This window comes from Anguilla anguilla, chromosome 6 (assembly GCF_013347855.1).
Source record: "Anguilla anguilla isolate fAngAng1 chromosome 6, fAngAng1.pri, whole genome shotgun sequence".
Classification (NCBI taxonomy): Eukaryota; Metazoa; Chordata; class Actinopteri; order Anguilliformes; family Anguillidae; genus Anguilla; species Anguilla anguilla.
This window is the reverse complement of record NC_049206.1, coordinates 36,998,098-37,021,898: the sequence shown is the minus strand read 5'-3', so window position 1 is coordinate 37,021,898 and position 23,801 is coordinate 36,998,098. Positions and strand designations below refer to the sequence as shown.

Here is a 23,801-nt window from a genome sequence, read left to right as displayed (position 1 = left end):
CGCTAGCTAGATGTTAGTTAGCCAAGTTGAAGCTAGTTAATTTGGCAATAGTTAGCTAGCCGAAGGCACACAGTAATCTTGCTAACTAGTGTTAGCACTAGCTAGCTACTACAGTTGAACGTGTTTGGGCAAAATTTGAAACTTTCACTGCCTAAAACAGCGCCATCTTCTCTGTTTCAATTGTTTCATTTGTTCCAATTACACGGCCAATCGGAGGCCGCCCTCGTTTCAATTTCTCGAGTTTACATGCTTTTTGCGCCCAATCGGGAGGCCCGCTTGTTTCAATTTCGTCACGTGGTATCGGCTCTCCCTTCCGCCGTTTCAAATGGCACTTCGGGAAGTGCCGTAGGTGACCGGAGTTATGCGACGGGAGCGCGTTTTTACTAAGTTTTTGAATTAATTAGACATTAAACATATAGAAACGTTCATATTTACGTGTTCGCATTGTTTATAACTTGCTAGCCAGCTGGCTGTCACGCCGTTTTTCTCTCTTTTAAAAGCAGCGTTAGCGTTTATATCGTCTAAAACGGTAGCTAGCTATATTAGCTATCGCCTGTTTCAGTAAGTTTTTGAATGAACTTTATATTAAAAATATTGAAACGTTCATATTTCCGCGTTCGAAATGTTTAGAACTTGCTAGCCAGCTGGCTGTCACGCCGTTTTTCTCTCTTTTAAAAGCAACGTAAGTGTTTAAATCACCTACAATGGCAGCTGCCAATATTAGCTAACGAATGAATTAATAATCAATCATTCAATAACTTTGCAGTTATGTCAGCGCGTTACGTGTGCGCTTTTACCTATGAAATATGTCGTAAGACACATTTGTCATGTCCCGTGCTTCATTTTTCATTATAAAACGTAGCATTCTCTTGCTTGCAATGTGTACATCTGCCTGGCTTGTTAACCAGAATTAGTCACGTTAAAGGGTTTCTGGCCAGTTAATTATTAGCTAATACGATTAATTTAATCATTTATGTCCAAAGGTTTAAAAGATGTGGCCTGACAGTCCAGCAGACAAACGTTTTACATGAGTTATAACAGCGTAGCTGTTTTTTTGCATAAGTCTGTCAAAGAGTAATGGCATCTCGGTAGCTACTTTAAAAATACAGGTGTTTAAATTGCATGAAAGGAACTTAAAATGTAAGCACTGCAATGGAGTGTGAGTACATGTGTGTCCGGACACGCCGAGGGACCCCTACAAGTCAAAGGACAGGAGCAGGAATCGAGCGGGTTCCATAAAATATTGCTTTCTGCGGCAGGTGCTCTTGTTGCAATTTTGCAGAGATGAAGAGGAGGGCCGGCCCCAGCCAAAGCGGTCCTTCCTGCCACCGAGGCCTGCCTCGCAAAGTTCTGAGGTGAGATGGTGTATCTTTATTGTTTGTGTTTAACGCTGGCTTAAAAGAAGTTGACGCGAAACTAATTGTAACGCGTTCTCTTTATTCTGCAGCTGCCGATTCCTGAGTTGCCGTGCGGCCTTCTCGAGGGAACAGCGGGAGCGGATTGGTCGGGCGCTGTATGTATTGTATGAGAAATGTACTGGATCAATAAACACGCACAGATGAAGTGCTAAAAGCCAATACTGCGTCTGTGAATGCATTCTAATAGCAATAGATCTGTTTAGAATTGACTGTTCGGGCTGTTTCGTTGACATTTCAAGTGGCACATTTACAGACTGTAGCGGTTGTACTGTATACAGCATTCACCTTTACAATTCCTCACATTCCTTATTTCAAGTGACTTTCATTCAAACATTCATTACATCATTTACACTGGTTGACTCCATTTATTGAACATGTCCTTCATTTTTTCCATTTTTCCCTTTAGCATTCGAACATGCAAGCAAATTGGGCCCTTTCCTTCCAGGGGTCACACTGACATTTGTGCATTCAACTTTACAGATCCTGACATTCCTCATTTCAAGTGCAAACATTCGTTACATCATTTACACCGGTTGACATTTGTGACATTTCCTTCATTTATTCAAATATATTTCCTTCAAATATATTCCTTCAAAAATTCCTTTCTTTTTTCCCCTTTTCCTTTCATTTAAACATCCACCCAAGCAAATTGGGCCCTTTCCTTCCGGGAAGAACGACCAGGCTTGAACCCACGACCTCGCGTTCCCGAGTCCTGCTCGCGCCCCCTTTTTCCTCTCCTCCCCCGCGAGCCCCTCCTTTCTCTACAGAGAAGAATGAGCAGTGGCCTCTGCGCCTAAAACAGCGCCATCTTCTCTGTTTCATTTGTTTCATTTGTTCCAATTACACAGCCAATCGGAGGCCGCCCTCGTTTCAATTTCTCCAGTTTACATGCTTTTTGCGCCCAATCGGGAGGCCCGCTTGTTTCAATTTCGTCACGTGGTATCGGCTCTCCCTTCCGCCGTTTCAAATGGCACTTCGGGAAGTGCCGTAGGTGACCGGAGTTATGCGACAGGAGCGCGTTTTTACTAAGTTTTTGAATTAATTAGACATTAAACATATAGAAACGTTCATATTTACGTGTTCGCATTGTTTATAACTTGCTAGCCAGCTGGCTGTCACGCCGTTTTTCTCTCTTTTAAAAGCAGCGTTAGCGTTTATATCGTCTAAAACGGTAGCTAGCTATATTAGCTATCGCCTGTTTCAGTAAGTTTTTGAATGAACTTTATATTAAAAATATTGAAACGTTCATATTTGCGCGTTCGAAATGTTTAGAACTTGCTAGCCAGCTGGCTGTCACGCCGTTTTTCTCTCTTTTAAAAGCAACGTAAGTGTTTAAATCACCTACAATGGCAGCTGCCAATATTAGCTAAAGAACGAATGAATTAATAATCAATCGTTCAATAACTTTGCAGTTATGTCAGCGCGTTACGTGTGCGCTTTTACCTATGAAATATGTCGTAAGACACATTTGGCATGTCCCGTGCTTCATTTTTCATTATAAAACGTAGCATTCTCTTGCTTGCAATGTGTACATCTGCCTGGCTTGTTAACCAGAATTAGTCACGTTAAAGGGGTTCTGGCCAGTTAATTATTAGCTAATACGATTAATTTAATCATTTATGTCCAAAGGTTTAAAGGATGTGGCCTGACAGTCCAGCAGACAAACGTTTTACATGAGTTATAACAGTGTAGCTGTTTTTTTGCATAAGTCTGTCAAAGAGTAATGGCATCTCAGTAGCTACTTTAAAAATACAGGTGTTTAAATTGCATGAAAGGAACTTAAAATGTAAGCACTGCAATGGAGTGTGAGTACATGTGTGTCCGGACACGCCGAGGGACCCCTACAAGTCAAAGGACAGGAGCAGGAATCGAGCGGGTTCCATAAAATATTGCTTTCTGCGGCAGGTGCTCTTGTTGCAATTTTGCAGAGATGAAGAGGAGGGCCGGCCCCAGCCAAAGCGGTCCTTCCTGCCACCGAGGCCTGCCTCGCAAAGTTCTGAGGTGAGATGGTGTATCTTTATTGTTTGTGTTTAACGCTGGCTTAAAAGAAGTTGACGCGAAACTAATTGTAACGCGTTCTCTTTATTCTGCAGCTGCCGATTCCTGAGTTGCCGTGCGGCCTTCTCGAGGGAACAGCGGGAGCGGATTGGTCGGGCGCTGTATGTATTGTATGAGAAATGTACTGGATCAATAAACACGCACAGATGAAGTGCTAAAAGCCAATACTGCGTCTGTGAATGCATTCTAATAGCAATAGATCTGTTTAGAATTGACTGTTCGGGCTGTTTCGTTGACATTTCAAGTGGCACATTTACAGACTGTAGCGGTTGTACTGTATACAGCATTCACCTTTACAATTCCTCACATTCCTTATTTCAAGTGACTTTCATTCAAACATTCATTACATCATTTACACTGGTTGACTCCATTTATTGAACATGTCCTTCATTTTTTCCATTTTTCCCTTTAGCATTCGAACATGCAAGCAAATTGTGCCCTTTCCTTCCAGGGGTCACACTGACATTTGTGCATTCAACTTTACAATTCCTGACATTCCTCATTTCAAGTGTAAACATTCGTTACATCATTTACACCGGTTGACATTTGTGACATTTCCTTCATTTATTCAAATATATTTCCTTCAAATATATTCCTTCATATATTTCCTTCAAAAATTCCTTTCTTTTTTCCCCTTTTCATTTCATTTAAACATCCACCCAAGCAAATTGGGCCCTTTCCTTCCGGGAAGAACGACCAGGCTTGAACCCACGACCTCGCGTTCCCGAGTCCTGCTCGCGCCCCCTTTTTCCTCTCCTCCCCCGCGAGCCCCTCCTTTCTCTACAGAGAAGAATGAGCAGTGGCCTCTGCGCCTAAGAAAGCGCCATCTTCTCTGTTTCATTTGTTTCATTTGTTCCAACTTCGCGGCCAATCGGAGGCCGCCCTTATTTAAACTTCTCGAGTTTACATGCTTTTTGCGCCCAATCAGACGGCCCGCTTGTTTCAACTTCATCACGTGGTATCGGCTCTCCCTTCCGCTGTTTCAAATGGCACTTCAGGAAGTGCCGTAGATCGCCGGAGTTCTGCGACAGGAGCGCGGTTTTAGTAAGTTTTTGAATTAATTTTACATTAAAAATATAGAAACGTTCATATTTACGTGTTCGCAGTGTTTAGAACTGGCTAGCCAGCTGGTTGTCACGCCGTTTTTCTCTCGTTTAAAAGCAGCGTTAGCGTTTATATCATCTAAAATGTCAGCTAGCGATATTAGCTAAGGAGCACGGTTTAGTAAGTTTTTGAATTAACTCTATATTAAAAATATGGAAACGTTCATATTTGCGTGTTCGAAATGTTTATAACTTGCTAGCCAGCTGGCTGTCACGCCCTTTTTCTCTCTTTTAAAAGCAACGTAAGCGTTTAAATCACCTAAAATGGCAGCTGGTAATATTAGCTAACGAATGAATGAATGAATAATCAATCATTAAATAACTTTGCAGTTATGTCAGCGCGTTACGTGTGCGTTTTTACCTATGAAATATGTCGTAAGACAAATTTGGCATTCCTGTGCTTCATTTTTCATTATAAAACGTAGCATTCTCTTGCTTGCAATGTGGATATCTGCCTGGTTTGTTAACCAGAATTAGTCATGACTAATTCTGGTTTTCTGGTCAGTTCATTATTAGCCAATACTATTAATTTAATCGTTTATGTCCAAAGGTTTAAAAGATGTGGCATGACAGTACAGCAGACAAACGTTTCACGTGATTTACAACAGTGTAACTGTGTTTTTGCATAGGTCTGTCAAAGAGTAATGACCTCTCAGTAGCTTCTTTAAAAATACAGGTGTTTAAATTGCATGAACGGAACTTAAAATGTAAGCACTACAATGGAGTGTGAGTACATGTGTGTCTGGACACGCCGAGGGACCCCTACAAGTCAAAGGGCAGGAGCAGGAATTGAGCGGGTTCCATAAAATATTGCTTTCTGCGGCAGGTGCTCTTGTTGCAATTTTGCAGAAAATGCAACTGATTGATAACCTCTTTCGGCTATGTCAAGTGGCTTCGTAGACAGCCAGCCCAGCCTGGGACTTGGACGGACGCCGCAGTCCAGTACATCAGGCGCAGAGACCAGGAGCACATTGCTGTGATCAGAATTAAACAGCGTCTCATTTGAATGCACGATTGACACAAATACACACGTTTTTCTTAAAAGAACTTTATTTTTCCTACGTCTTCGCAAAGCCGATCCTGCCGAAATCCCGAGTAGAGGTCCCGCAGCCCCTGCTTCCGGCTCCTATGAAGAGGAAGGCGGGCCCCAGCCACAGCGGTCCTTCCGGGCCACCGAGGCCTGCCTCGCAAAGTTCTGAGGTGAGATGGTGTATCTTTATAGTTTGTTTTTAACGCTGGCTTAAAAGAAGTTGACGCAAAACTCATTGTAACACGTTCTCTTTTTTCTGCAGCTGCCGCTTCCTGAGAGTTGGCGTGCGGCCTTCTCGAGGGAACAGCGGGAGCGGATTGGTCGGGCGCTGTATGTATTGTATGAGAAATGTACTGGATCAATAAACATGCACGGATGAAGTGCTAAAAGCCAATACTGCGTCTGTGAATGCATTCTACTAGCAATAGATCTGTTTAGAATTGACTGTTCGGGCTGTTTCGTTGACATTTCAAGTGGCACATTTACAGACTATTGGTTGTACTGTATTCAACATTCACCTTTGTGCATTTAACTTTACAATTCCTGACATTCCTTATTTCAAGTGACCTGGACTCAAACATTCATTACATCATTTACACTAGTTGACATTTGTGACATTTCCTTTCTTTTTTCCCATTTTCCTTGCATGTGAACATGCAAGCAAGCAAATTGGGCCCTTTCCTTCCAGGGGTCACATTCACCTTTGTGCATTCAACTTTACAATTTCTGACATTCCTTATTTCAAGTGACCTGGATGCAAACATTCATTACATCATTTACACTGGTTGACATTTGTGACATTTCCTTCATTTATTGAACATGTCCTTTCTTTTTTCCCCTTTTCCTTTCATTTGAACATCCACCGAACCAATTGGGCCCTTTCTTTCCAGGAGTTACAACCAGGCTTGAACCTGCGACCTTGCATTCCCAAGTCCTGCTTGCAATCCACCCTGGCGCAGCGGCGCCCCCTTCTTCTCTCCTTGCCCGCGGGCCCCTCCTTTCTCTACAGAGAAGAACGAGCAGTGGCCTCATCTCCTACAGTTGGTTGAAATACTCTGCTGTGTTGCCATATAGCTCTATTAATTTTTGGTAAAACGGTTGCTTTTGGTTGCTTACTATGTAGTTGTTGCTTGCCACATTTGGTTGAAATACTCCTCTGTGTTGCCATATAGCTCTATTAATTTTTGGCAAAATGGTTGCTTTTGGTTTCTTACTACATAGTTGTTGCTTGCCATGTACTAAGAATTTCATTGTTCAGAATGAACCTGTGTTATACTGTGCACTTGATAAATATAAACACTTTGACTTTGACTAAAACGACCAAACAGGGCAAAATGCTAAATGGTTTTACTTCAATTTTAGACTGTAGTAACACATTTGTCAACTAGATGGGGACATACATACATACAAGTATGGTGTAATCTTGTGTTTCAGATAAAAAATGAAGAAAACAATACTTCAAAGACAATCAGCGGTAAGTACACCAACGGGACTTTACTTTTACTTTTACTTTTCTTACGTCAAGTGTCTAAGTAACCTTTTAAAATCATATCCCACTTGTTAGTATGGAGAGTAGTCTAGCTTGAATTTTGTTATATTAAAGTTAATATTTTCAAATGTCAATTAACATCTTCCTTATTGTATTGTTTTGTATTGACATCTTCCTTATTATTATCCTTATTCCTTATTACCACATTAGGCAGACAAGACAGTATAACAGTATAAAGAAACGCCAAACTTTTAACAGTTTTGCTGAGGCATTGACGTTTGGAGCAAAGACGGATATCATCCCATTCATGTAGAAAGATCAGAAAAGCTTATTGACAGCAACAAAGAACTCCAAGACAGGATTGTTTACTCCAGAGTAACATATTCCTGTGTTCACTTTGGGACAAAGAGAGAGAGAGCAAAAGTAAGTAACACCAAACAAAAACAATGGTTTTGAATTTTAGGAGACTGTGGGCCATATTTTCGTGATGGTTTGGCATTTTCATGGTCTGAACTAAACTCACTAGCGCCGAGATGCGCAGCTGGGCATGTTTTTTGTCCAGTTTGCCGGCGCTGTGCAATTTTGGGACAACATGACTATCAAAATAATTGTTGAGGTTTTAATAGAATTAGAATTAGCTAAACATGATAGGTCAATTAAAGAGTACAATATTTTGAAGTGCCTCATGTCTGTGTTATTTGACTGTAGGCAAACATGCGAGGCCATTCCAGCATTATCTGCGGATGGGGTTTTCCATGGCCATTCAGCTTTGATATGACCGGAAGGAGGGGACAAGAGTGGCAGATGAACACAACCATCCTATATCTCATCTGCTTTTTCACAAATATCCAAAAAATAGGTGCCCAAATGCAGAGGAAAGAGCAGAAATTGAAAGGCTGGTACAGTTGAAGGTGTGTTAGGTAACACAAGTACATTTTTTGTGACCAGAAAGAAAATATTATTATATAAATTTTTTACTATTTTGTTACATGTATTTATAGGTCAGTTCATCCACCCTGAAGAGCTTTGTCAAACATAGTCATGGAAAGCACCTCAAGCTTAAAGACGAAGTGATGGTGAATATTGTAAAAAACTTGAAAGAAAAAGGATGCACAGCAGAAATAGTGGCCGACGATTCAGGACATTTCCAAATACTGTTTATTCAGTCCCCGGAAATGTGTCGCGCATTTGAAAGGAACCCCGACATTGTATTTGTAGATTCTAAATACAAAACAAGCAGACAAGGCTATGTCCTCCAATGTTTAGCAGTGGACAATGAACATGGTACAATTGAACATGTTGCATATGCATTCTTACGGCATTAGACTGAACATTATCTTTATCATTATAAGGTCTGCTCTTTGTTCAAACAAGGAAATCCAAGCTGGCGGAACATCAAAATGTTCTTTGTCGACAAAGATGCTACAGAAATTAAAGTTCTGCGAGAGAACTTTGTAGAAGCAAAAGTACTTTTATGCTCATTTCATGTCATTAAGCATTGGGAAAAGAAAGTTGCAGAGCTTCTCTGACCAAAGAATGAAAGAAGTCTTCTGTCCACAGTCTGCTCAATAGTGTACAGTGAAACACTACCAAGATATGACTCAGGCATACAGAAGCTGAAAGAGCAATGCCCAGACAAGAAATTTGTGGAATATTTTCTCACCAACTGGGATGCCCAAAGAGAAATGTGGGCTCATGTCTTTAGAAAGGACTTGCCCACCATGGGAAATAACACAAATAACAGAAGACTGAAGATGTTTCTTAAACCAAATCTTTCAGTTTCTGAAAGCCTTATTGAACTGATCAGATTCATAGACAGGCAAGAATGTGAGAAGAATTTCCAGGATTCAACAATGTCCATGTATCAGTTTTTGGACACTTGCCTCACCGAAATTACATCTTATGTAATTTCGGTGAGGCACGATAGCCTATATTGTTTATAGTACCGTAACTTGGCGTCAATTTGATATCAATACTTTTGAGTAACTTGGCATTTTTGTATGTTGAAAACATGTTTTTTATGATATTTTACTTACAATAATTGTTAGGGGTACCAATAATTATGGCACCTATGGTTTTCATAAAAAATTTGATTACTTAATTGAAAAACATTGAAGCATGAGAATAAATCTACTGAAATAAAAGTATATATACTTCGCTTTTAATTTCAGCTACTGTATGCTTTGTGGTAAACGTGCTTCACCCTTATTTTTTAATGGTACGCAATGGCTGACAGAGCCAGAGAACTTGTCCAAACACTTTTAGACAGTGAGACATTTATTGAAACACTTGCAAACGCATGTGGTAGACCTGACACTACAAAAAAACTTTCATATTTTTCAATTGGTGTCTATTGGATTACATGGAAAGTTTGAAGCGGGATTATTAAAAAATGCTACAGTAAAATTTCACAGAAATGGGGTAGAATGTAGACCAGGACCCCTTCAGCAAGGAACAAGCTTGCAAATTTTCTGAACTTTTAACTTTGGAGAGATATTTCAATACAAAAATTCACTTTTTTTAAATTGCAAGTGTTTCAAGAAATGTGTCACTTTCTAAAAGTGTTTGGACAAGTTCTCTGGCTCTGTCAGCCATTGCGTACCATTAAAAAATAAGGGTGAAGCACGTTCACCACAAAGCAGTAGCTGAAAATAAAAGCAAAGTTCGTTCAGATACAGCACAGCTCACATTAACAAACCCGGGCAAACCCCAAGGCACAATTACAGAACTGATTTGGTAGTCTGTCTGTGATATAATTTTGTACATTAACAAACTAAACTTCCATATCTCGTCTCCTACCTTTTTTCAGACTGTTGTGGCAGATGTATGCTTTCTTCTGTACGAACAGAATTTACATACATATTATCAAAGTTTCAAAGGTGAATTTTATGACCTGAACTTGACTTCATACATTGATTCTTGTGACATGCATGATTAAGTAGTAATTCCAAGGCTCAGCACAGATATGCATGTTATGTGCTAGCAGCCCAAGGCCAAAGTGTGAATATAGTGCTCCTTTGCCATGTTCATGCAAAATATGACTCATAATAGTAGGGGGAATTATGTGAAAAGTCGTTATGCGGCGGATAGAAGCATGACATTTGGTACATATGTCCCTTGGGTGATCCTAAGACATCCTAGAAGGGGTGCCCAAAAAAATCTTAAACAGGAAGTGAGTTATTGAAGAAATTCAAAATGGCCACCTAAACAGTTGGCAGTTGACCCAAAAGGCACCTAAAGGACCTCATAAAAGCATGAAATTTGGCACACATGTCCCTTGGGCGACCCCAAGACATCCTAGAAAGGGTTCCCAAAATAATATTAAACAGGAAGTGAATTATTGAAGAAATTCTAAATGGCTGCCTAAGCAGGTGGCAGTTGACTCAAAAGGCACCTAAAGGACTTCATAAAAGCATGAAATTTGGCACACATGTCCCCTGGGAGATCCTAAGACATCCTAGAAGGGGTGCCCGAAAAATCTTTGAATAAAAAGTGAGCTATTAAAGAAAATCAAAATGGCCACCTAAACAGTTGGCAGCTGACTCAATAGGTACCTAAAGGACCTCATAAAAGCATAACATTTGGCACACAAGTTTCTTGGGTGATCATAAGACATCCTAGAAGGGGTGCCCAAAAATATTTTAACAGGAAGGGAGCTATTTAAGAAATGGCCACCTAAACAGTTGGCAATTGACATAAGGCACAGAAAGGACCTCATAAAAGCATATGATTTGGTATGTACATTGAGTGATCCGAATATATCCTAGAAGGGGTGCCCCCAAAAACTCTTAAACATGAAGTGAGCTATTGAAGGAATTCAAAATGGCTGTTTAAACAGTTGGCAGTTGACCTATGTTTCACCCAAGTGGACTCATTTCAATCTCAAGGTTGCTAACATTTGTCATCAGGTATGTGAAGGAGTGGCCCTTCACTAGCCTGTCAATTATTTAATTGATTGTATTTATTGTTTAATGGATTTAATTTAATTGTTTAATTGAATGTAATTTGTTAATTTGAGGCAATTGAAACCAGGTGCAATTAATTGGCTCAAGCTATTTAAGGACTGTCAGTAGGGGCAGAGGGGTTTTTAAAATAAATTATTTTTCTTTTTAAAGTCTTGTTTTACTCGGTTGTTTTAAAGCCTTTTTACAAGCTAATAAAAAAGAAAAAGCTTCTAACATGCAGTATAAGATCTTATTTGAGGGACATAATCTAGTAGTGAGTCACATGTGTGCCAATTCACGTTCCAGCACACTGGGATAATGCTGGGCAAGGTAACCCAGCATCCCGGCATCTACACTTTCGAGAACTCAATTTCGGGGCTCAATTTTGCAGCCACACATTAGGAGTTCTCTACAAACTTTGGCAGCCTCTGGCAAGAGTGTCCATAAAGATGTCCACGAATCAGCTACTTTGGTCCATCCATATTTTTCAGGAGAAGGTACAGACTGGATAGCTTTCAGACTTTTGGACCAAATGCTAGCTTGGTACCCTGCTCAATTTGAATGTTGTAGCAGTGCAGCCTGTGTGGGAGGAATGTTTTCCATTGAGAGACATTTTTGAGAAAACAGGTCCTTCCTTAGATCATCGACCTTTTCAATGCCAGTTGTCTTGTCATACAGAACACAGGTGTATCATTCCAGCAATGCAAAACTGTTTGATTCCTGGCTAAGCAGTTGAAAAGGATTAGCTGTCATAGCAATGAAGGCATTTTTCACTTCCGGAAATGATTTCCATGCAGCCCAGGCTGTCTTTTTGCCTTTGCCCTGGAACTGTGAAGTTGTATCACAGCCTGTGAATGAGTGGAATCCCAGCAGAGCCAAACTCATTTTCCTCCCTAGCTTTTTGTAAATAGTATTGATGCATATTTACTGGAAGTTTTGCCCCATACCAAAAGCAACCCAGAGGTCTATATTTGGGTAGTCTTTGGCAAGCTGCCCAAACAGACTAACAAGGATCACTATGATGTCCGTATCCACTGTTCGAATTATGAATGACTGTGCACCCTTTTGTAGAGCATCTTTTAGATGGATGCATACTCTAGTGTCTGCCTCCTCATGGTCACACTCTGGCATTGGGGCTAGAGGACCTGATGAAAGCACATGCCTATCTTTAGTGACATATACTTGCTTACCAGGTTCAAATGTGGTGGAGTTAATTTTCTCGGATAGCATTTCAAAGAGCTCTTCCTTGTTCAATGGGTTCTTTAGAAAATCAGAGAACTTCCAAGACTGTACATTGTCAGATTTTTTGTAAAACTCTGCTATGCTGTAAATAGTTGTTGATTTTTTAAAATATGTGTTGAATAAATGACTTATTTATAACAACATTCACATTACGTAGTCATATTTCCAAGCTTTTAGCACTGATTTAATGTAGGGCCCTATGGAATCTGTATTATAGCTTTTTTAAATTCTCAATTCCGCAATTCCGTCCGTGATTCTGTTATCACAGAAACTATAGGGCCCTACCTTAATGCTGCCATCAGTCTGTCACTGGCCCATGCCGGGCCCTTGCCAAAAAAGACACTTGGCCGCCAGCCAGCGCCGGGCCCTGTCAAAAGATACTCGCCACCGGGCCTAACAACCTTTCTGGGGGAAACCCTGAGCAGGGTTATTGCACAGGGAACAAAGGAGTGTCTACTCCTATTGCACTTGAATCGGGGTACTTTAAATCTACGGCCTGAGGGAAGAGTTTAAAACTCAAAGTGAAGGGGGTTGTCTGTGCAGTCCAATATAGACCTGGCCTTGCACAGAACCTGCTGGTCAAAGATAGCCATCAGGGGGGTCTGTGGGACACTTATCACCTTACCAGCCACCTTCACAGTCACAGACATTCGCGTTTGTAGGGCTGGCCCCGCTGTTGCGGTCCAGCCAAAAAGTAAGAACAGATACATACAGTACAGTATACAACACCCGGGTGTAAATAGCTACAGTGCTTAGGATAAGATAAGATAAGAGAAGATAAGATGTACCTTCATTGATCCCCCGTAGGGGAAACTCAATTTGACGCAGCAGCACAAGAGAATGTAGTTAACATCAAAGAAAGAAATTTCCATAAATACCTATACATCAAAAAAGTAAGTAAAAAATAAAATAAGATAAAATAGGAATAATAGATACAATAAAATAGATCTATGTATATATCTGTGCAATATCTGTGTGTATATACTGTATGTATAAGCCCAACAAGCTGTGGCTCTAGCCACTTACAGGTTATGTTAACAAGTTTGTAAGTCCCGGTTCTGAAGCACACCACGCTATGACTCGGGATCCGAGTTAATGTGAGTCCATGGAGCGGTCCCTGATGCCTGCTACTGGGTGGCAGAGACTGTCAGACTTGGTCCGGCCTCATGGAAACACCCCCTCACCTTTGTCCTTTACGCGGTGCAGCAGATCGGGACTCTGATGCCATTTCTAAAATATACATACAGTACATATACACATACAGTATCTAATGTGTGCCCAGGTGCAAATAGCATTGTTGACTACTGACACCCGAGTGCCATAATTTTACTAATTGACTGAAAAACGGTGATTAAAGCTTTCTGAGGTAGTCTATTGCCATCTCATACAGTCTAAGGTCTAAAGAAAATGCATTTAATCCTCTGGGGTCGGGGGCTCGACAAGATTAAATGAACTTTCGTTTCTATTTGGATGATAAACTTCACGAGTTGTTATCATACAGACGCAACAAAAACATTGACAGAAACCTTAGAATCGCGACTTTACAATGCGCCCATTGGCAAATAATATGAATTGTTTTAAAAATTTTAAATTTGATTAATTAAACCATGTGTGCTTTGTTAATCCTTACTTTCGCTCAGCAGGAAGTCCGCCCAAATCGCATTCACATGTTAACGACATTATAATTACTCTCCATAGAAGGAGACTAGGGGAGGGGCGATGTGAGATCCATGTGAGAATTGCAAAGCCTGCGAAAGCGGGATAGAATGTCGAAGTGTAGCCTAATTCACTTCTTTTGAGGTAAACATTTCATTTAATTTTGGAAAATGGTCCGTCCGGAAGCTGACACTGATGAAGAGCGGTGTCATTTCGAACAGCGAACTGATCCAGCTGAGGATCAACTTCATGAGTAAGTATATTTCTTATGATTATATTGGTAAATGTGTACTGTATTGCAACGTATCTCTGTTTGTAGGAATATCCAGCAATATGCGCGTTTGTAAATTCCCACACTATGAACGATTCAAACTATTGCATCTCAAAATTATAGGCTAGGCTCTCTGCGTCTGGTTGTGTTAGAAGTAGCAAGTAGACTGTATTTTTTTAGATCATATTGGTAATAAATAGCCCATGCCTGGCGTGTAGTGGCATGGCTAGGATTCTAAAACTGATGTCCTCGCACAATCGATATTAGCATACTGTAAGTAAATTCGGGAAATAGCAATACAATAACCACTTAGCTAAACAGACCTAGCCTACTTCAGATTGAGGCATTGTTATTGATGAGTTGCCTGTAGTTGAGCAGGAATATCAATGTTTATTTAGTTTAGCTAATGTTGTTTCGTTGATAGCTTGCATCATTTGTAAATGTGTGCTGTATTACATTCTCTCTGTGTTTGTAGGAATATTCACTAATATGCGCGCTGTAAATTCCCACACTACGAACGATTCTAACCATTGCTTCTCAAAATTATAGGCTACCTCTCTGCGTCTGGTTGTGTTTGTTTGGTTCTTTGTTTGTATATGATGTAACCATGTCACAAGTTTTGTTTTCATTAGTTACTGGTTTGTCCCTTTTTTGTAAAGCACATTTAATTGTCACCTGTTGAAGGAAATGTGCTATATAAATAAAGTTTGATTTGATGTCACATTTCCTAACAATTTTGTTTTTATTATATTTACAGAGATGCTGATCAGGAAACACGGCCTAGTTCACCACTAGCTAAGAGGCCACGCAGGCGTTGCAAGAGTACACCAGTCTCATCTCATCTTCCATGCATATAGTTTACTTCAATAAATGTTCTAAAATCAAAAGATGTCTTTGTTTCTGTCTTCTAAATGGCTCATTGAGTCTTTGTCTTAGTGATGTGGAGGCATGCGGCCAGGTGTGAATAGCCTACTTAGCTGGCAGGTCCTCCTACCCAATGCATATTCATTACAGAAAGGCCATTTGCCCTCCCATTCACACCTGGTGTTGAAAAATAGTAGTCACAACACTAACTTTTAGCAATTTATTTTATATTTCTCATTGGATTTGCTAAAATATTTTGTCATCTTTTGATACCCAAGACCCTAATGAACACATTTCAGTAATCCAAAACCTTAGATACAATTGTTTAGTGTGTTTTATTACAACATTCCTGTGCATGTTCAAAACTACTGTTTACAGTTTGTGTGTTTTTAGAGCAATTTACAATCCACATATGATTATGACCTACTTACTGCTGCCATATTATTGTAGCTGAGTTTGTGCGGAAAACAGAGATATGAAACACCAGTGTGCCTCATTTTACCCTCAGACCCCAGAAGGTTAAGAGAAAAATACATTTTAAATAATAATAATAACTATACTACTAATACTACTACTACTACTACTAATAATAATAATAATAATAATAATAAATAAAAAAATAAATTCAGCAAATTACCTCATTTGTTGGTGAACTTCTGTTAGGTGTCTGGGGCGCTGAAGGAAGAACAATGCCTCCGATACGCCGACCACCTGGTCAAAATGAAGGAGGAGATGGCGGCAAGATTTCGTGACCTCCAGGCCCTTGATGTTCCGGACTGGGTGACGCAGCCATTTGAAGTCGACGCTGTCGACTGTGACCCAACTCTTCAAGAGCATATCGTCGACCTGCAGTGTGACGAGGAGGCTCAGGCTACCTTCTGCACCTCCGGCTGGCCCACCATGTGGATGGCATATGCGCACCGTTGTAGTGGTAGGCTAATCCATAGGCATATTTATGAGGAAAATAATTGCTGGGCTATAGGCTGCCGCTATTGTGGCCAAAACATGTTTTCCTGTACAATCGCCCAGGCTTGTTTGATCTATGAAAAACACAGCATGTGCCCCAAAATTAAAACAGAATGCCAAATTGTTACGAGATGTAGGCTACTGAGGTGAACAGAGAAACAAAAGGTAGGAACCAGTATAAACAAGGAAGAGTTATTTAATAAACTATAATAATAAGCACAATTACAACGAGTAACAAGAAGCACAAGAGACCACCGCCAGCAAATGTAAGGCACTGAATACGAAAGATTAGACAAGACATAAGTCATTTGCCCTCTGTTGGCAGCCAAGGGATATGACACATAGCTAAAATGTAGTTCTTGTCTGAAAATTTAACAGCATAGGTAGGCTTGTTTGATTAAAAGAAAAAATAACATAATATCATGAACATCAACAAATAATAACCTACAATTGGGGCTGATAATTCAATATTGTTGGGGGGGGGGGGCGGTATGGGACTTCAATAGTGGGGCGTTGGTCTACAAAAGGTTGAGAACCCCTGGTCCAGTTTAACAGCATAATTATGGTAACACACAACAAAGTTGTAACTGAGAAATAAACAGTAAGGTAACCAGCATGTGGGAATCCAATGTGCGATACAAGCCAAAGTGCAAAATGTACAACTGTAGTCTGACGGTGAAGCCACACTGTACGCCTGGCGTGCGTCCCTACAATCGGCGTGTCACCTATTTTTGACAGACAGTAGTGTTCGTTAAATGTTGACCAGGTTTAATGTTGTGTTTCTTGTTATCGTTATCCAGTTTGAATAAAATTTTTAAAAATGTGAAAATGTAAGATTGCATTTTGTATTTGAATTATTATGATAAACTAGCCACTAGCCACGAGCTCATTGGCAGCATTGCATCTTCTGTGAAATTTACATGGTAATGGCTATCGACATACCAGAGACACCGACAATTTCGGCGAATTTCCTCCACGCTGCGTTCCTCTTGTTGGTGTCTCTGTACAAGGGCAGCACAGGATCATATAGAGACGGGTAACCCGACAAGGCAATTACCAGTGAGTCTTCCATTTTTTTTTTTAAATATGGAACGATAGAATGTGGAACTAAAATTAGAAAAAAATGGGGACAGTTTACTTGATGGATCATTAGATCAAATCTGATTGGTTACCGCGACGCGGCATGGGGGTCAAAGTTGAACTTTGGCCATCTCCCCCGTGGCCTCGCCTCCTCTTGCCGCGCCGCCTGCAATCCCAACATGCCTTGCGGGGGGCCACCGCCACCTCTCATTCAAAATGAATGGAGGCGGTGTTGCCGCGCAGCGGCGCCACGTACAGTGTGGCTTCACCCATAAGGCTGCGTCCCAAATCACTCCCTATTCCCGATATAGTGCACCACTTTTGGTATCAGCCATTTTGTAGTGTGTCCCATCTGAGAAACAAAATAGTAGCACACTATATAGTGAACTACATCTTCCCCACAATGCACTACACTATGTAGGGGAGCGCCGGGACGAAAGTAACGGAGGGCGAAATTAACACGCATTTTCTCGAAAATGACGGGAGTCGCAATGACGTGGTTACGTGTGCACGTGCATATAACATTTCACAAGCTTCATTCAAAATTTCGGCGCCGTCAGAGCATCATTAGTGGATCTACCGTCAGAAAACTTTTTTCCGCGAGGTAAGTAAAAAAATAACTGAAGTAAAAATAAACTAACAAGTAAAAAAATTCAATAATATCATGCAGCCAGCTAGTTTCTCACTACTTTCATTGACTGCTAGCAAGCCAAACTAGGGTTTATATACCAGATATTAAGTTAACATAATAAGTAAGAAAGTTAGCAATTTGTCAATGATTCAAGCTAAATTTTGAGACTATTTACACAGGTCTTCAGTAGCTAGCTCGTTATGTAATTGGACCAGTGTCTAACAATGTAAAACACAATACCTAATAAAATGATTGCAATTAATAAGATTCAAGATCAATACTGAAAGATATCCTTTGGTCTGGTTAATATCTCTGTAATCAAAGCATGTTTAACAGCACAGACCAACATCTTGTATATTCAGGCCTGCTCCAAATAATTAAATAAGAGAAGTAAATGGAAGAGAAAAAACAAGGTAGCATTTTTAATATTGCATTTATTCACATTCCATCTCAACCAACTGAAGTTCACTTTTATATCTTACAAAGCTAAACTGAATTTAAGCAATTGTGGGCAATTTAGTTCTGACGTTCTGATGTAAAGGCAGAGGTGTGATTTGAACTCAGGACATAGTAAGTGATACATCTGGACAACTACAGTACAACTTGGAATTATGTGATTTTTCTTCACCGTACAAGCAGTGGAGGGATCAATAAAACAATAGCCTAATAACATCAAATAAAAAAAATGTCACAATTTAAATATATGTCGATTTTTTAATGTTAGTCACTTTGACAGGTTAGGCATATCAATTGCACTAATGTAATTTTCATAAATCTTCATAAATCACAACGCCAAATTTAATTGTATATGTTGTACAATTAAACATCCATTTGTATTTCTCTGACAGGCAGTACTTGGTGGTGCACATAGCCTGTGAAAGCGATAAACATGGGCTCTGTTCTGTATAATTCAGAAGACTGCATTGTAGATTCAGATCTGGTGTTAATTTTCCATCTGGAGTGGAGCCTCAGTAAATCAGCTGGGGCACAGTAATTACTGAGACTCAACAAGACTGTCACCAGAAGACTCCTCTCCATTAGCTAGCGTTTTTTCTAATTGTTAGCTGACATTAAATTGTGTTAATTACATTAGCTAGCTAGCTAACGCAACGTTACCTGATATGAGAGATGGATACTGTGCGCAACATTGTCTAAACTAATGTTGCCTTTCTTGACATGGTCCAGTAGCTAGCGTTAGCTGTGCAAATAGCTAGGCTATGTAATTTAGTGACGTTACATTGTCATCAAATGACAATGTAACGTCCCCCCCCCCCCCCCCCCGTTATTGTAACACTAGCAGACACCAGAAAAAACGGTACACCGCTCACACACAAAGTGAAGAGCGAGCCTGTTGCGTTAGCTCCGTCTACCCTCTCTGGCAGACCAACCACTGATGGGTAATGGAAAACGCGTCACTAACTATACTATAAATTTATATAATAATAGGCTCAATCACCATTGTGTTACCTAATTCGGCGATAGATAGTGACTTAACAGACATTTATTTTAATGAAAATCTTCGAGATTATTACTTTAAAGGGGAATTCCCCAAAACTGCAATCCTACTCTGAGCCCTCCATTATTCACAACAATTCCATAGAGAACACACAACATAATGCACACAGTCAAGATACTTACCCTTCAGACTCAAACGCTGTATTAGACTTGAGTCTGTCACCGGAGGATTTGGAACAAACTCAACTCCTCCTTAAACCATACCACCACCCAAACACAGACAAGAAAACACAGGATTGGAATCTGAAAGTTATGAAACCCATTCTGATCATCAGGGATTCCAATCTTAGTAGAATCCCACAGTATACGCATCCATTAGTACAAAAATTTTCCTGGAGATGATTTTCTACACGTAGAGAAACTCCTACAAAAACTACCACCACATCCACACACAGAAAAGGTTATGCTCTCGGTAGGTATAAACAACAAGATCAACATCCTCAGATAACGGCCATAAAACAACTACAATACATGTGGAGAGCAGCGAAAGCTTCCTTTCCCAATGCTTTTTTTTGTTTTTCATTATAATAACAGACTAAGCTTACAATCCTCAACACATGCATCAAAAACAATGGTAACCCTCTGCTGGAGTTGAACAGACTCAGATTCCATGTAGATCCCAGGGACAAAATTCACTGGACAATGTCAACAGCTTCATAGATTCTCGAATTCTGGTTGGAACAGGTAAACTGGTAACGTTGGTTAAAGTGCTAGCCATCAGAATCGGCACATACCAATATATTTAACCTGCCTAAAACCGTTTGCCATTCCAAGTCGGGGTTGGAGTTGCTGTATAAGGGCCTCACCTTTCATTCTCACCCCAACAACAGATAGGTCTGACCATGGGGAACTCATGAGCGATGTCCATGCCCACAGTAGAAAATTAAAATTACTGGACCATTTCAAATACAATCATGACCAGGCACCAATTTCATTTATAGGCCCATCAATTTGGTAACCTAGATTACATGATTTATACATAGAGATTCAGGAATAAATCAGAAAAACAACAAAACCTGGAACAGACGGTTACATAGGCACTACACAGGTAAGCACAACTTAACACTAGAACATATGTCAGCTATCTATTCATTGAAAAAATAATATAAAAATAACATTATCATTAAACCAGCCGATAAGGGCTCGGCCATAGTTATACAAGACAAACAGCAGAATATATATGAGTCTAACAGACAGTTACAGAATACGGAACACTACAGACCAAGGACGTGCACAAGGCCGGGCTAAAATTGCCTGAGCAACAGCCCATTTGCCGTCTTTGGCTGAGCTGCCCCTAAAATAATAATAATAGTTTTATTTTTGCTGTTGTGGCTGCATAAATATGAGTAGCCCATAATTGCTAAAGTTAGATCAAATTAAATCGCCATATCATCCAAACATTTGTTACTTTTTGATAGGCATGCAGTATGCCTCCATGGGACATGGAGATGGGGCGGCCCAGAGCCATAAAACAAAAAAAAAAAAAACGACGCAAAGCGATGCCCTTATGCCCCCTGTCATGTGACACTGTAGTATCCAAACTTGGTATTGTTGACGTTGTGTGAGGGCTCCGGGTGAGTCTTTTGAAGTTGTGTAAATGATTAATGACAAATGGTATAACCAATGAGATTCCCTGTGAATAAAAATCTCCACATATGCTTCTGAACAATGCGCAGCTTGTCAGGTTTGCATCACGTTGCGCAATATTGCCTTATATTATGCTATCACATGAACCAATTTTAGCTAGCTAGCTAGCTGGCTAACATAAAGGCAGCTATATGAAAGAAGCACACACAAAAACTCCTCATAATTTGTCATTCACATGAATAGGCCTTGTTGTTATAGCCTTGCTATTGTTGGGGCTAATGTGTTGATACCTCCAAACTTAAACAGATGCCTTAAGTTATTTTTCTCTAAATTGTATCTGTCTGTAAAGTGTCTTTGTGACAAACCCTTTGTTAAAGCGCTATAGAAATAAAATGGAATTGGATTGAAAAGAATGATAGCATTTTGCCTGGCAGTGTCTTTATATTATTGTCTCTTGAAATTTCATATACAGAAATGTTTATTATTGTAATCCAGACATTCCGTGGTATTCATTCAAGGAGATATGAGATATGAGTACAATCAAACACTTGGTTTTGGATAATACAGTGAAGTATATTCAATTTCCAATGACTCGAATTTGCAAAATCTACTTTAAAATTTTTACTTTACAAGATGTATACATCAACTCATAATCATCTGAGTTCAAAGAGCTTATGTTTGAAGTTTGAATATTGTGGTTTTCACTTTTTTGGTTTCAAAAATATTTCCTCAAAGTTTGATTGCTTTACATAGCTTCTGCTGTCTATAACAAGTAATTAAATGAAGGACCATGTTGAAACGGTGTGATCACCATACAGGTACACGTCTATTACAGTCAAATTGATAGATGGCAGTGTTAAGCTCAAGACGCAAAATCATATTGCTGCTTAAACTAGTTTACAAGAAACTATATCTACAATAATGTGTTAACTTACTCTAACAGTGTGCAGTTTTTTAATTTCATTAATCCTTAAAATTTAAAACAATTTACAAATTTAAAATTGATTTGTGGTTAGTTAAATGACCATGTTTTACACCATTCAGGTACATGCTCATGGGTGACACCTAAAATTGGGGTGGGGGTTGCCCTTTTTTCAGATTAGAGCAACAGCCCCTCAAAATGTCTGTGCACATCCCTGCTACAGACAGTTAACACATTCTTTACAGTCACAAACATGCAGTACAGACTGCAAATACGAACAATTTTACTTAAGATTCATTTTCTATTGGGTCCAGATATTATATGACCCTGTCAGTTCTACTTGCTTCTGAAGATTCACTAAGATCCAAATACGTGGACAATCCCTCATAAGATCCCCATGGGATGACTAATTGTCTCAGACTGTGACAGTGAGACCTACAACACTGGAGAATTTATAGATTGTTACCTAAGCCCCATTTCACAGAAACATTCAAGCTACATACAAGACACACACGACTTTATAAATAAACTGTGGGACAAGTCCATTCCAGAACAAGTCTTTTTATTCACTATGGACATCAGTAGCCTCTACACTAACATTGACGTGGAACATGCACAAATGCCACTCATGTATTACCCATATCTGGATGAAATCTTAGGGTACCACACAGCTTATTCCTTTTCGCACAAGCCAAATCTTGCCAACCCTTGCCCATTTAGGGGGTACCCTATTTAAAGCTTTATAACTCCAGATGTGAACACCACAAAGACTTCAAAAATGGCTTAAATGAAGCAAGACATTTGTACAATTTACAATACTAACGCAGATTAGTTTATATTCATAATTTTGGAAGAAATAAAGTGCCACAAATGCAATTGTTTTGACAAAAAATCAAAAATGAATTTGCACTTTTTAAGTTTGCAATGAAATACTGAGAGATTGCATATATACAGCAGGCTAAACTATACATGTGCTAGATCAAAAACTTCTTGACCACAAGTTCATAAAATCTAAGGGTGGATATGTAGAACTACTATAGATGTATGAAGCAAAAACTAAGCAGTGTACCCAGCATCTCCAAATCTATCCAAAATGTCTAAATTATGCATTGCTGTAAATCACAACATATTCACGTATTTAACTACAAATCAACTGTTTTGACTCAAGAAAATCACTGTTGCATAATTTTCAAGTGTGAATTACAAGCTTTCAGTACAGTGGTCTAAAATATCTAGGGGTCCAGAAACATATGCAAAATCTGTCCAAAATTGAATAAAATGCTTTTTGTCCATTATAAAGCATATAGCTAAAGGAGCGCCTTATGAAGGTTTAAGATGAAACATTGCTATCAGATTTAAAAAATAATGCAAAAATATTGTCACACAATGCGGTACAGTACCTAAACGTGTAATAATTAACTCTTGTATGTATTTCTATACTCTGTACTCTCGTATGTTTTCTTGTATGCGGATGAGAGGACATGAAAACAATTTTCAACCGTCCACCACGTTTTGGCAATGTTCCAACTCTCACGTCATCACTGTTGCATGCTTCATAAAAACTATTACACTACCATCTAACACTTACATTACAGTGTGAAATATCCACATTATATAACACCACTAACCTATTTAAAGATACTCAGTTTCAAAAATAACGTATATAACCGAAATATTTTGAGCAGTAATACTTATATAGCAATGATGAAATCTCATCTATGTTCATTAGATGGAGACAGAGGCAGTATCAATGATACTGTTCTATTCGCTTCTGTTTTGCTGCCAGCTAGGTCTATCAGCAAACACATGGCTTAGCAATGTCCAGAAGTCCTCAATAATAATAGTATTTTCCAAGAAATTATGAAATATCGTTGAACACGTTTCGTTAGGTGCAGCGTATTTTTTTGCTAACATAAAATGAATGCTTAAGTGAATGCGATGCCAAGAATATTTTCTGTTATGCTGAACTATAAAACACTATTCCAAAAGCAGAATTAGACATGTTATACATCGTTATAAAGCTTA

General features: G+C 39.5%; 3 long non-coding RNA genes across 3 annotated transcripts; all 3 read left to right on the top strand.

Annotated features, from left to right (window-relative positions):
• The first annotated feature begins 626 nt into the window (after positions 1–626).
• Positions 627–1,537, top strand: LOC118229410. Its single transcript, XR_004765665.1, has 2 exons — positions 627–1,355; positions 1,448–1,537. It is a non-coding gene; the product is annotated as an uncharacterized LOC118229410 (long non-coding RNA).
• A 476-nt stretch (positions 1,538–2,013) lies between these two features.
• LOC118229409 lies at positions 2,014–3,601 on the top strand. The gene is made up of 2 exons (XR_004765664.1): positions 2,014–3,419; positions 3,512–3,601. It is a non-coding gene; the product is annotated as an uncharacterized LOC118229409 (long non-coding RNA).
• Positions 3,602–4,313: 712 nt separating this feature from the next.
• On the top strand, positions 4,314–5,998 carry LOC118229408. Its single transcript, XR_004765663.1, has 3 exons — positions 4,314–4,520; positions 5,654–5,779; positions 5,872–5,998. It is a non-coding gene; the product is annotated as an uncharacterized LOC118229408 (long non-coding RNA).
• Positions 5,999–23,801: the final 17,803 nt, after the last annotated feature.